A 12,211-nucleotide genomic window follows, 5' to 3' on the forward strand; every position below is an offset into this window, starting at 1 on the left:
AGTTCCATCTCCCCAAACAGCTTCTGGTTCTGTGCTGATCAGAACTATTGTCTATTTGAAATAAAGGCATGCAGCAATCTAAGTCGTGGGCTGAACATAGGAAAATTCATTAAGAGGACTTGTTGAAATTATTCTGTCTGACTGATTGGAGATTGTCAGTAGGAGCTTTCTGGATATGTAGAACCGGAGGATCAACCTTCATTCCAAGACATCCAGTCCTTCTCTAGTAGCTTAACTAAACCTGTTCATGCAGCTTTGTTAATACTTGAATTCTCAGTTCACACACAAACATGCATGCCAAGGGCAAATACCCAGAAAGGCACTAGGGATCTCCCAAAGCTGACATGCCAAGGGCTTGGACAGCCTGAAAATTACAAACAAGTGGCTTTTTTCTGACAGCAGGTTCCATTTATTTCCTCCCACTTGCTCTTTCCTCATCTCCTTCCTACACCCCTGAGTCAACCTTCACCAGGCGAGTTTCAGTTAAGCATGTGCTTTGCCAGAGGTGATTTTAAATTATGTTTTTCAAAGTTTATTTATAATACACACGCACAGTGCATGATGCTTTCAGGGCTTCCGGAGACTTCAGCGTGTTAGGCATGACTTTGCCAGGTGGAAGGAGCACCAATTCATCAGCTGACCCATACAAAAACACCTCCCCTGTGTACTCCAAACTCAAAGTTGGAGTGAAAGGAGCTAATTTTTGCTCTGTTATCTCCTACCTAATATTCATAATTTCCATGATCAACCTAATGGAAATTCCAATTGCAAAATTTTGGAGGAAGCCAGCTGATCCCCCCAGCTGATCTTGTAGCAAAACCAGCAGCCCATGAGACAATGCAGTGGTTCTCCCAGCAACTTCCCACTAGGCCAAGAGCTGGGAAACAATGAACTGAACTGGGTGAAACTAGAGTCAAAATTCACATGGTCCAGCACTCCCTGCATCTGGCAGGCAGCAAGTTTCATTAAGCCATGTTTGTCCTAAATGGGTATATTTGACCTGTTTCTACTTTCATCAGAAAAGTATAACATGACCACAAGATCATTTCCAAGCAGAAGAGCACATACTTCCAGGAGTGAATCTCTGAGCTCAAGTTCCAGCCCTAAAAGATGGTTTGGCTTTCCCATCTATATGCATACAAGTCAAGTTTTACTGCACAAAGCTTTGCAGATCCCACATTCTGCTTCCTGCTCTGTACCTGGCCTGGGCAATAAACATTACTGGACGGGCCTTTCAAATGAAAGGTATGTTCATGGCTGATTTTTGGATGGGTTTAACATCCCCTGTTCTGAAATGATGCAAGTTGCTGAAATATTGCCTCCTCAGCTGCAGAGCAAATAAAAACAGAGTAAGTTACTCAGACTAATGGCTCAGAAACCTCAATATTAGGACGTGGCACAGAGGCGTTCTGAGAGGAGAAGAAAAGGATGTGGTAGACAATTTGCTAATGGCCAGAAAGTCTCTCTGAAAAAGCTAGCTGTGTGCCAGAATGCCTCAGGACAGGGCTGAGTCCACTGCTCCTTCCACAACAGCAGCTCTTTCTAAATAAAGAGGTCTTTACACGCAGGACTTGGGAAACTTAATTCAGATTAACTAAAGTTGTGAATTTAAAGTAATTTAGCTAAACCACATTATATCTCTGTACAGACACATTCATTGAGTATTCAAAAGAACTTTAATTTGGTTTATCTTTTACTGAATTACGAGCATTTTCATTCTAAGAATGCCCATGCAGGGATTAGTGGGTTGAACAAAGGATGAAGTTACATGCCAGGCTGGAGTCGAATGTGGTATAGGAAGTCTCCCCACTTCTATGCTAAAGAGCATTCATTTTCCACCCCACCCCCCGTTAAAAATAAGATAAATAAAATTATAAGTTCATTTTTTTTATAATTATCCATGCCTACAAATCTCAAGCTGCATTAAAAAATCTGCCTCTGGCTCTGCATTTGCCTTTTGTTTCAATCTACCAGAACATACGTTTTCTTTAAGACTCAGAAAGAAAAAGGACATTGATATCATAGAAAAAGGGAAAAGCCAACAGCTCCTAAGAAACATTCATGGCATTATTTCACACACAGAAAAGACAGGCACTAGATCCCAGCCACAGCCGTGCAACAGTCTGCCTATGGACCTGGATCTAGATTTGGCCTCCACCATTTCCATGAGCTATTGATCTGACCACCTAACACAGAGAATAGATCTCAAGGTTTAGAAGTGAGATTGTGGAGCTGTTTTTAAGTAACTAGTTATGTTTCCAGCTTACCGATTCAGTACAGACCTCTTACAGCTTCATCAAGGGTCATACAACACCGTAACTCACCTAGCTGCATGGACACAACATTTTTTCATCAAAAGAGCTCAGCAAAAATTATTTCACAGAGGAGAAATGGCAACTAATGAGGTGTTTCTATCTGCTGTTCAGGAAAAGAGACTTAACATCTCCTCTCTGCTTCAGTTGATTGCTGGGAGAAGCTGTGGCAAATCAGAACCACAGACCACCAAAGTCCAGCTAGAACAAGGGAGACTGACAACCGCTTGAAGTGAGAGGGGTCCGGTAGCTGTGGTTCCTAAACAGAACCCAAAAGACCTCCATATGCACACACCCACACCCCCCCTGCTACTCTCCATGCTACCCCTTTCTGAGTAGGAGAGGAAGGGAAATAAGACTACAGAATTTTTCTTATAGACATTAAGTAAACAATGCTGTGTCTCCAATGCAGTCTTCCACAAGAAGGAAATCCAACTTCACAAGCAAGTCAAGACTGTCAAACAGGAGACAGATGAAAGCATTGCCTCAGAATGTAAGGAAATCCCAGGCTGGGTGGTTGGGAAAGAATTAGCAATACGTAGTTTTAAAAAAAGCACTCTCCCCTTCCTCATCTCTGAGGTGAACACAGGTCCTGCATAATACTGATTTCTACATCAGCACCAGAGAATGAGACAATCGCTTGAGGTCTTTCTCATTTATAGCCAGGCCTCTCTCCCTCTTGCTTTCAGTTGCTGGAGGCTATCCCACACCAGTTACCAGCAGTGTTCCTATGCTGCAGGACATGCTGTTCATATATGCAACTTGCAATGAAAGATTTAGCCAATGGAGAACACCAGGAGGGAGGGAATTAGATAGTAGTTATTATCTTGCCTCGCAATAGATGTTCAGTGGTCCCTTACTTGTGACCCTGATTGAGCGCCAGTGGAGCCAGCCCACCTGCTCTTGTGTGCAGAAGGAACAAGGGAAGAGCTCACATCACACTTCACTGAACAGAGTAAATCCAGTCATTTCGTAATACCACCAGGAACACAGTCTGTCAGGATCTTCTCCAGGCAGAGCTACTGGAAGACCAGGAACATGTCTTATATTCATCAGGCCTAAACCACAGGGAAGACATGCGATACAGCATGAAGCCATGTACAGCACAGACTTCTGTACAGGTAGAGGTAGAAGGGACTAAGAGTAGAGGACAGAGGTATGCAAAATGCAGCCCTACAAGAAAAGCACACAGGCAAACACAGTTTATGCCTTTGGCACAAGACACAGGAGCTGCTCTTACAACACGCAACCGAGAAAAGCCAACAGTCAAAACTAGCAAATAAAATAAGCAGGAAATGTGAATGACAGCTGCCCAGAGTGACTGATTGTCTACAGGCAAACATATCAGCAACACTATGGAGCAGTATCACATCTTGTTATCCCTGTCCCTGCAAAAGATCAAGACTGGGGACCACTCTAATACAGTGCACAGTGGTGGAGTTCCTTGGTCCCCAGTTCAGGAAGTAAACAGCCAGCAAGAGTAGTTTAAACTCAAGTATGTTGTATATGATAGAGAATACCCAGCTACACAGAACACTTATGTGAAGGCCAGAAACTTTCGCCTTAGGGCATAAGCCAACCACTAACTTCCTCCATGGGCAAGTTACTCCATAGTTGTTTGTTTTAGGAGTTCTTGTACCTTTCCCTCAAGCATCTGGTGTTTGCCTCTCTTGGAGAAAGGATGCCAGACTAGACAGACAGATCATGGCTTCTTTCTGGTATGGCAATTACTGCATTCCACCCTGGAAGGGGGAGAGCACACTGGGGAAAGCAAGGAATGTTAGATGGCAAGTTCCAATAACACACGGCCCCATTAAATAGCCTTCCCTCTCCATCTGGCCCTGCACAATCATGCCAGCAGCACACCAGGAGCACACAGCAGCACAGCTTGGCCCTTTGCATTCGCAAAGAGTTCTGGGTTACACTGCAGAATTTGGGAACAAAGCAAAGCAGGGCTCAGCTCTTGCCCTGGGAGTCCTCACACATGCAAGAAGATGTTCCCATGCAAGTTTGTTACAAAACCAAGGCACAGAGCAGAACTGCGGTCTGTAGCCCAGGTTCATACAAAATGCAGCATTAATAAATCAATCAGTCAATCAAAACAGATCTCATGAGACACAGAGGCCCCTCAGCATCAGGCTAAATTATCCATTGTCCTGTAGGATTTGTGCCTCTACAGCTAAAAATGACAAAACACAACCAAGTTTACCTACAAAACCAATTCCCTACAACCTTTGAGTAAGTCAACCCACTTGCAGCAGAATAGTAAACACCTCTATCAGTCTGGGCACCAGGGGCTTGGGGTAGCATTTATACTTGAAATGTGCATTTGGCAAGGCCTCTTTCTTCCTTCTCTGGAGCCAGAAGGCTCCCAAGCTCCCCAAGACAACTGTAATCCGGGTAAACTTAGACCTGCCTTTCTACCTAAAAATTCTTCTCTCTGTTGACGTTGGCTCTGGGCCAGTTTAGCCTTCAATTCCAGGTCTCCCGATCTGTGTCAGCAGAAATGGCTTGTAGATATCTGCCCAGATTAGCTGCCCAGACACTATCTCACTTGTGACCTGCTTCACAGATACCCTTCTTGAAGGCAGCTGCTGCTGCTGCTGCCTTTATCCACTGGAGCCCTCATTTCCTTACTGCCCATCTGCTGCAGGGGAGGCAGAGCCACACAAATAACTGACAGGGAAGATGTAGCCACGCCAAACAATAAAAGCCAGGAAATCCAAAGCCTACACCTACCTAGTGAATTTGTGCCAGTTTTTAAAAGCAAGAGAATGTGGATAAGCAAACATAGATACAGCTGAATGACTTATCTCAGTTTAGACAAGCGATATCTAAATAATGCTGTTTAACTTATTACTGTAACAAATATGAGAATTGATTTAATAACCTAATGTTAGTTTTGGACAGTAGAGGTCTGCATCAATGGACCAATACACTAATTATGTTATCTTATCAAGTCAGTGCATAATAATAGAATTTCGCTATGCATTGATGGAACTAGGCTTAGCTCTGCATCAGAAAATAATCCCCAAAAGACAAAGAATAAGATAATATTTAGGAGGAACTCCTTGTTACTGGGTGCATAGTCATTATTTTCTTTTCATTTCAAAATATTATATATAAAGTATGATCTATAAGGTGGGTGTTGCATGACAAAAAATTGCTTCTGATAATCTTTTATCACTTGTTATTTAACCTGCCTCTATCGCTGAGATGTAGGCAATATAATTCTCCAAAAGACTTAAGTAAAAACTAAAGAACTACTGGTGCATATGCAGATCCATTCATTGTAAGCTGACAATACAGCTTTTTCCATCAAGGTACAAGCAAAATGACTTGCTGACATTAACTGGCAAGTACTTTGCATTCATATGGTATCTTTCATCTACAGACTTCAAAGCATCTGACAGGAGGCAGGCAGGCCTTGTTTCTTCATCGGTCCAAGAAAGAAGCTGAAGCACAGAGTGGCAAGGTCTCCCAGAGAAGGTAAAACCATTAGCAGAAATCTAAATGATCCGGTTTGCAGTCCTTCAAAATGAACTGTTTTGCTCCCAGTACAAATTACACGTGCACCAGAGAGCAGAACCTCCACTCACCCACACCCCTCTGAGAACTGCTGGGATTCTTTAAGAATTTAAATTTCATTCATGAGAAACTAAACAAACACAGAACACAAGAGTACTCTTCTAAACAGGGAAACGATGGGGATCTGAAACCAATCCAGACCTGAAGTTCTGTAGTGCTCCGAGGAGGAGCACTCCTTGACTGAACCTGCAGAAGCACAGGTCTTCATTCATGAGGAGGGGAAGGGAAATCCTGGTACATAATCTAGCAAGTGTTTAAATAAGCCTGTTCAGATGAAGATCTCTCCTCTCCAGAGAAAAACCAGGGCTGTAAGAAAGGTTATGGAAATAATTTTTTAAAATGCCATTTAAAGAGAGTAAGCCTTTTCAGCTGTTCCAGCTCTTCACCTTATTCTTATAACTGAAGCAATGCTGACTGCCTGAGGCACTCAGATGGGAAAAAAATCCCTGCACAGTGTTCTTCTTTTAAAAGAAGTGTATGATTCCTGTAAGATTAAAAACAGCAAACAAAAAACGATGCTGAGGCAACCTCTGGAGCAAGCAGTCTTCTGGCGTTGGTCAAGGAGCCTGCAATAGACATATTTAAAAATGCACTCTCTGGTTATGAGATCTCTCGTGGCCTGTGCAGGCAGACAATATTAGAGGCCACTAAATCCTGAAGTTTATTTTTCTTAAAGTTTTCACTTCAAATAAAGCTTTGTTTTAAAATGTATGGGGCCAACTGTTAGAGCATTGAGGTCCTGGTTATTAGCCAGCTAGAGCCCATGAATTATGTTTAGTGAGAAGTTTATTGGCTCAGTAAACACCATTCCAATTCCCTCACCCCTGAACTGTGGAAGCCAAACCAAGAGATATTCAATGCCATGTTACCACTAGCACCAAAGCAACTATTATCTGATTACAGGCGTTTTATTTTTTGTAAGGAATTTGCTATTGCATCGTTTCATACATGTAAGTCTTTAAATCTACCAAGGCAACACACAAAGAGTAAGTAACTGTTGAAGTAACTGGTCCTGTTTACCATCTTCGGGAGCAGGAATATTTGTTTCCATCTTGTAGCTTTCTGACTGCAAGCACTACAGAAATGCAATCCCTCAAACTCTTAGTAAGGCAGGAGTCTGGCAAGGAGTTTGAAACACAAGCAAGATTAGAGTGGGCAACCACAAGAGCGTTCTGATAAAACCATCCTATGGAGCCAGGGCAGAGTACAGGGCTGTAAGAAGTTGCGTTTGTTTCTTCTTACTGCCACTTTGTCCCAAGGAGACTCATAAAAACAGGGCCCATTCTGTGTTCTGAGACTAGGTGGCCAGAGGTCAGACTTAGATGTTGCTCTTTTTAAGTTACGCAGTCAAGAACAACTTACACAATTCTGACTTAATAGCAGAGCTGGCTACAGCTCAGACACAGTCCAGGTAAGATGCATTCAACATGGAGCTAGGGCAGACTGATGTGGTATTAGCACTGTCTAGCCTTACACCCATCTGTGCACAGCATCAGGAACCCAGAGACCAAAAGCCAAGGTAGGCATCTCCAGACTGACACATTAGCTGTGTAAATCCAGAAGCAACTTCTACTTGTGTGGCTGGCTTTCTCCTGGGCATAATGCTGTTTTATCTGGTTACCTTTCACTACCATGAGCTAAAGCCTCACATACAGAGAGTATATGATCAGTCAGTGTGCAGTAACTTGTTTGCGTGCTTGTTGTTCCAGTTTTCCGGAATAGCTACAATATACCAGAAGACTTTATGGGGACTGTGTCAGTCCTTGAGGCAAGGAAAGTTAATTTAGTTGGAAGAGTAAGGATGCAAAGAAGAGTGCTATAATAACAGCAGTCAGTTTTGGTAGCAAAGTAAACTTGAAGAAATTTAGGTTCTCCTCCTAGTTTCCTCCATCTGTCACACCATCTTGGCTGAATAATACTTCTCTTCGTGTCTCTGCTTCCTTTCTCGCCTTCTGCCTTGTCCATTTAGACTATGACTTTCTTCAGGGAAGAGACTGGGCTTGTACAGTACCCAGTGAGAACCTTAGGGCTCTGCGATCCTTCAGCCAAACAGTGCTTTTATATAAAAATTTTGCTATAGACCAATTTACATAACACCAACTATGAAATCTCATATTCTCATGTAACTGCTTTTTTCTGATGTCCTGAGAATTACAGTACCAGAATCTGCCCATATGACAAGAAAGAACCTTGGCAGTACAGATCCTTAATATCCAATCTGTCCCACAAGGACATGCCAAGGCCATATCATCACACCCATAGTCAAGCACCTCTAGGGAGCAAGCACAGTTAAAATCTTTCCACCCCAGTAGTGGTGAAAGACAAGATACCCTTCTCTTTAAACTTAACCCTCTCCCTTCCAAAGAATGCCTGGAATTTCTACTATTTCCCAGCAGAGAGTGGAAGGCAAAGACTTGGCATGGGGCAAGACAGATAAGAGCAGTTGCCTTCTCTGGCTAGGTTTTGTTAACTCTGCATAATTGCTTAGGGCATGTGATGGTTAGAGGGAGACACATACATGTCTGTCAGAGACAGACTACAAATTACTAGTATAACTCCAAGCAAACAAGATCTAGTTTACAATGTGGCTGTGGTATATAAAACACCTCTGTAAAACTACAGTATAATTCAACTGCTGCAGGTTTAATTTACAAAGTAATGATACACTTTCCCCTCTCAAAGACTGCCACTTAGGATCCCTAAGATGTTGAATGAAGTCTCTGCTGTCTTCTGGGACACATGGTGAAGGCTGATTGTTGTTGGAAGCTTCTCTAAGCAAGCCACATTTAAATACCATGTTTTGCAAGAGGGCCCATACTGTGTCGCATGTGAATTCAAGTTCCTTTACCAGTTTAAAATCTGGGTCAGAGCAATTTGCTTACATTTGGAGTCCTTTTCTGAAATTAATGGTATGTGGGATTTAGAGTTGTAGATAAAAGACAACCGGATACTCTGCTGTTATATCTGTTCTGCATCATGCATGTACCATCTACAGTTTTCCTGCTAAGCATTGTTCACATGCACAGCCCACTTCTTCAGCAGTTGCACATTCAGCATACTAATGATATTATTCTTGGCCATCCTGTTAAACTCACAGTATAAGTTAAATGCACAGTAGGGGGGTCTGCTGGGTTCTCAACAGTTTTTAGATGGCTACAGATTATAGCTGGCCAAGGGTGGAAGTTTTGATAAGCAGTCATGAAGTTGAGAGCTCTTCTATTCAAATAGGATGTTGACTAGTGCTGACTCTATCTCTGTCACTTCTCTGGTGATAACTAGATTACCCAAATGTACTATGCTTAAGGCTACATCAGACCACTGTTTGGAAGCTCCAGTTAGTACTACATACAGCTGCCAAATCGCTTAGCTAGATTTCACACAGGGATCACACAGAACAACTGTGATGGCTGATGTTTATTTCACATTGCCATTCAAGGAGGTACTTTCGGATTACTAATACCTGTATGACTTGGGTGCTGGCTATTTCAGAGATTATTTATTTCGTTGTATCCTGACAGGCAATTGTTAGCTGGATCCTAGGATCCAGCACACAAGTTTAAACCTCTCCAGTCTGGAAATTTGGGTGGTATAGTATCTGCTCCGGAGTCCCACCCAGAGCTAAGATCCTGCCCAAATTTATTTTGGTGCTTCTTGAAAGAAGAAAGAAAGGAAGGAAATAAGAAAGAAGCCTAAAACCGCAACGCAAATTTGCAAGTTAAGCTTACTGACAGAACTGACCTGCAAAGTGCAAAACAGTAACAGAGAATGATGATATTCACACTTTCTCATAGTATTCCTCCGGGTACAGAATATCACATTTTCCTAATGCAAGCCACTCTGGAGTGACAATCAATGAAAGACATTAAGTATAATCAAAATATTTGGTTTAGGATAAAAATGTGGTTTCTACCTATGGGCTTGTAAAGGAAAACTCAGCAGAGTCTTACACTTCTTGTAGGTAAATTCTGAATTTTCATCCCCTTGTTCACAAGCCAGGCAGAATAAAAATATCCACCCACACTAAACCAAAGGGAGCCACTCGTAACCCAGACACAACCACAACAGACATTCTCCACAGTCCTTGGCTTAATAGAACACTGCCTTGTGGTTATACCCACCACTAGGATTTCACCTTGCAAGTTCTAGCACGTTTAATTTATTCCAGGTCATACATCAAATATAATATTGAAATTTAAGATGGCATGTGAGATTGAGGCTTTCTTTTGCAGTGCAAGTAGAAAGAGCACTGTTGGGATTGCTGGTGCATGAACATATTAATACATAAACACAAACCTGTAGCCATCACTCAAGAAAAACAATTGGTCTTTAAGAGGGAAAAAAGTTGTAAAAAGAATCAATTCCATTAAATAGCTCTATAAATCAATTCCACCAAAAATCAATGGGAAACTACATCCACAATGTGCCAAGTAACTCTACACATCAGGTGCAACTGTCCGTAACAGTGGCCATGTAGCAGGTCTGCCTGCTGGGGATTCAGACAGACGGGCTGGAGCAGGAACTGAATTGCCCATGCTGCCCTCCAGCTCCCTCCTGCAGTGCTTTCTGCCCCATGGGCTGCATAATGGGTCAACAACATCATTCACTTCCAAAGTTTGCATATCTGTGTGATGGAGCCAAAAATGGGAGCAGACTCCTACTCACAGGCTGTGGGCCCTTGCCTCCAGACACAGAAATGGGCAGTCCCTCCTAAAGACAGCAGAGGAGAACTCATGTTACTTGTTAGAGCCAGGCATCCGACATGCCCAGGTCTGAAACGAAGCATGGCTTTGGGATTTTCCAGCAAGCTTTATGCCACAGCAAGTGTCCCAAAGGGACACTTCCCCAAAGGGAAGCTGACTTAGACACAGACATGGGGAGGGTGATGGAGGAACATTCGGGATCTGGGGCCCAACAGCCACCAGCATGCAGTAAGTCACAGACCAGTTAAACAAATGACTTTTTTAAACACGGGCTCATGAGTTCCACATTGTGGCAGTCTTTACTGTTCAGTGACTCCCCAGTCACTGTGCCAGGCCGCTATCCTCTCACTTTCAAAGTGCAGCTCAGTTGCATTTTCACATTCATAGGCTGTGGATGCCCCTTCAATGACTGGAGAAACCCTTGGGGCTTTCATTTTGTGCTGTCAGCTCTCAGATGACTTTGGAAACACCCCCCTTGGGGTTTTTGTTCTGTGTGGCAGAGCAGAGAGGGCACAGAAGATTCTGGCTTTGTTAAAACCTGCAGAAAAATTCATGTCCTGTGTCTTACCCCTCATGTCCTCCACGTGTGCTGTCATGTCTCTGGGCCTATTACAGACACACACTATTTGAGAAATTCGGACATAGCATTTTTGCAATGGAAAATTTTGATGAGTTAGCCTCTGCTATTCAGCACTAAGTACCAAACCCCATTTTTTCCTGTTGTAACTGAATGCCAGGTGTAACTGAGTTCAGTTATTCCACACAGGAACACTCATGTCTGGTATTATTCACATATATTTAAAATAGAGAAAGAGTCCATATGGGTGTGTGTATAATAAATAATGATCAATTTAATGGGACGGCTTGAGACTGTCCATGGCAGGGAATGAGACCATCTACTGCTTCTCTCCAAGGCTCTGCGACCCAGGTGCAGGAGAGATCTGATCTGCAAGTTGCATCTTAGCTGTTGGGCCTAATCTAACAATGAGCACCTTCAACCTACTGATTTCAATAGGAATTGAGAGCATTCAATATCAAACCTTCCATCAGTCACAAGTTTTCCTTAGACATAAGGGCACGCAGTTCTGCAAAACAAGACTTTGACACAGGCTGGAGGTTTGAGGTCAAGAACAAGTGGGAATTGTACAAACAGAGGCTTCAATCTAACCACTGGTATCTAGCAAAACAAAGCAGCAACACACTGAAGTTTGTATCTTTTAGAATATTCCTTAGAACTTTATCATATGACTCTTCTGCTCCAGAAGAATTAACCAAACATTAAAAAGTATACTAAGGGAAGTGGAAGGACACTGTCAGTAGAACAGCCAGAAGATTTTCCTGCAAGTCAGTTAGATGTTCCTCATTTTCCCTGTCCCTAAAGAGAACTGCAACGATACTTTCTCATTTACTGGTATATCAGTTTCATACAAGTCAGGCAATGAAAGATTTGAGCCAAGTGGATCCAATATTAGAATAGGAAGGATGTTTTCAGAGAGTTTTAAAACATGGATCTTATTGTAAAGAGAGTCTTCATGCACCAACAAATGCTACACAAACACTTGCATGCGTGTAACCCTAAACTATTCTGTCAGTCTCTGAAGTTGTGGAGTA

The 12,211-nt window shown here is 42.6% G+C and overlaps 1 protein-coding gene and 1 long non-coding RNA gene across 4 annotated transcripts in view; both read left to right on the plus strand.

Annotated features, from left to right (window-relative positions):
• The window catches only part of TOP3B (DNA topoisomerase III beta), a 297,002-nt gene that overhangs the window by 91,883 nt on the left and 192,908 nt on the right, over positions 1 to 12,211 (plus strand). The window lies entirely within an intron of this gene.
• The window catches only part of LOC133221689 (uncharacterized), a 64,366-nt gene that overhangs the window by 5,437 nt on the left and 46,718 nt on the right, over positions 1 to 12,211 (plus strand). For all 3 annotated transcript variants that reach the window (XR_009728046.1, XR_009728048.1, XR_009728047.1), the window contains exon 2: positions 5,707 to 5,801. This is a non-coding gene — a long non-coding RNA (uncharacterized LOC133221689). The remainder of the gene's footprint in view (positions 1 to 5,706; positions 5,802 to 12,211) is intronic.

The sequence above is a fragment of the Neopsephotus bourkii genome, unplaced genomic scaffold (genome assembly GCF_033783945.1).
Source record: "Neopsephotus bourkii isolate Nb327-2 ecotype Australia unplaced genomic scaffold, CSIRO-AGI_Nbou_v1 NB_1542, whole genome shotgun sequence".
NCBI lineage: Eukaryota > Metazoa > Chordata > Aves > Psittaciformes > Psittacidae > Neopsephotus > Neopsephotus bourkii.